This window comes from Protopterus annectens, chromosome 3.part0 (assembly GCF_019279795.1).
Source record: "Protopterus annectens isolate FY-2018-M chromosome 3.part0, PAN1.0, whole genome shotgun sequence".
In the NCBI taxonomy this organism is placed as follows: Eukaryota; Metazoa; Chordata; order Ceratodontiformes; family Protopteridae; genus Protopterus; species Protopterus annectens.
In genome coordinates, this window is record NC_056731.1 from 842,511,668 (window position 1) to 842,514,619 (window position 2,952).

Consider the following 2,952-nt stretch of genomic DNA (forward strand, 5'->3'; position numbering starts at 1 on the left):
TCAGGCACGGACGGATTTTTGAATGGCCCAGAGAGGAAAGACGGAATGATTCACATCTCCCGAAGAGAAATGACAAAAAGAATGCCTTAGGAGGAAATAATAGGGGATGACAGCTAATAAGCACTAATGAATGTATACCTCAAGAAGATTTACGAGCTATACCTATACAATTAGATCCCATAGAAGGGACTACTGCAACAATTTTAGAAGGGTCAAATACTTGTATTGACACTCCATTAGAACAAGGAGATGAGCACATTGAAATAGGCATTCCGTTGGAGGTAACTAACAAATCTATGGCTATAGGCACCCTTCCTAAGAAAGGGGTGAATCATATACCATTGAATCAGCATCTGCCAGTTTTCCTGAAGCAGACCTTTTACAGGAACCCGCGGGCAATGAGTCAGGGCAGAAAACGGAAGAAAACAATGAACTAAATAAGAGTTCATTAGTTATTAATCTCTCAACATATTCTTTGAAGAAGAATGAAATAAGTCTATTAGAGAGAGGTCTAACTTTCATTCCCTCTATAAAGTCTGATTTGAGTGAATTTGCTTTAGATATAAGATATTTTACACGGAACGTAACTTTAAAAAGTATTTTTGGGAATAAAGAACAAAAGACTTTGAAACTCAGAAAACCTAGCACTTTTGTACCTACAAACCTTCCAGCGTGGAATTATTTTCTCGCATGTGTATAGATGCAGTAGAGCAATTAAGAATGAGCAAGGATGTTCATCATTACCACAACTTAACATCTCAGGAAAGACAAGCTCTAATAGATCTACAACATAATGATGAGATTGTGATAAAACCAGCAGATAAAGGAGGAGCTATTGTAGTCCTTTCATCTGAATGGTATAGAATGAAAATGAGGGATATGTTAAAGGATCTAGTGACATATCAGGAAATTGACGTTCTAAGCCTAGAGAGGATGATTAATAAGACCCAGGATATATTATACTCAATGCTTATAGAAGGTAGTATAACAAATGAACAGTATCATTTTTTAAAGGTAGATCATCCAACTGTTCCCTCTATAAGTGGACTACCTAAGGTACATAAAGATTCTTTAAATCCACCTTTATGCCCCATAGTATCAGGGCAAGGGTGGCTGACAGAATCTATGTCACTTTTCATAGAGAAAAATCTCAAAGAAGTTTTATTGAAAATTCCCAGTGTCCTTAGAGATACAGATAACTTTTTGGAAAAGTTAACACATTCCATAGACGTTCTAACAGAGAGAGACTATCCGTTACTGGCTACCATGGACATCAATACCCAATTATATTGGAGTGGAGGCAGTGAGGAAGATTATTGTAAAAGAAAGAAGGGATAGTATGGATGTGAATTTAATATGTTCCCTTTTGGAAATTATATTGAATACAAATCTGCTTCACTATGGAAATTCTATTTATTGGCAACGATGGAGAGTTGGGACGGGCACACCATGTGCCAACAGTTACGCAAACATTGTCCTCTCAGAGTGGGAATGTAAGTATATTCTAAGTAAGTTTATTCCTTGGTTACAGAATGTGAAATTTTATGGCCGTTTTGTAGACGACCTCTTTATTTTATGGAAAGGGAATGAAGCCCACTTTCTGTTATTTCAACAATGCTTGAATGGGACATCATCATTTCTGAAGTTCACTGGCCAAATATCATGTGGCTCAGTGAATTTTTTAGATTTGAATGTAAAATTGAATCAAGGGGGAACAATAGAAACAACATTATATAGAAAACCTACTTGGAGGAATCATTACCTTCATAAAAGTAGTATGCACCCAAGACATGTTACAAATAATGTTATGAAGAATGAAGTTATGAGAATTAATAAGAGATGCATGCAGGAATCTGTAATTCAGCAAGAGGTGACTAACCTACAGGACTGTTTACGAGTATGAGGATACTCAAGGAGAGATGTTGAAATGAACACATGTGAATCTAGTATGAGAAAGAGATGAAACCAAGCAGCATTTGAGAAAAAGAAACAAAATTCACCCTAGACAGGGTTGTGTGTTACTTATAGTACAGACAATAGACAAGTCAGAGAGATTATTAGCAAATTTTGGCCCATTCTTATCCAGGACTCTAGATTGCGTTCCATAGTAGGAGACAAACCGCAATTTAGTTATAAAAACAAGAAAAACATTAAACGTCTCCTGTGTACGAAAGATGGCTTCCAAATGCCTACTCTAACAGGAAGGAAAGGAACTTTTCAATGTGGCAATTGCTCTGCCTGTGGGCATATTGATAGCAATAACACCTTTAGATGTCCGGGAATGAATAGAGATTTCATCTTCAACTGCAAGGCTACATGTGCCACTAAAAATGTTGTTTATTTGGCTACCTGCACAGAATGTCCTTCCTTTTATGTTGGAAAAACCAACCAAATTTTAGGAAGAGAATACTAAAACATCTAGGAGACATCAGAAGAGGAGACATTCATAACGCTTTGGCGATACACATATCAAAATTTCCTAGCCATAGTTTTGCTTTTAAAGTAATTGAGAAGATATCTGGCAACATTAAAAGAGGAGATATTGTTAATTAAACGGAAGTTTGTGAAACTGAATGGATAGTTAATTTACGAGCTGATCGAGCTCCTGACTTGAATGCAATTATTCCACTTAAACCAATGCTTAAGGCAATGAGACCTACCATTGGATGAGGGGTAGGTGTGTCACTGAACTATGAAGCTAACTGGATGAAGAAAAGAAAAGAAGGTGTTGTCTGTTACTTTGAATTTTATTGGATAAAGCTTTGGTATAAATACAAGCAATGGTGTCCCTGTTCAGTATGATCTGATGAAGGATTTTCCGAAAGCGCTTATCATATGTTTATTTGGGATGTTATACCTATAATCGAACTGAAGGAGAACTTGTTAAACCATTTACTGAAGGAGAACTTGTTAAACCATTTGCTGCTGAGTACTTTGTGCTTGAGAATTGTT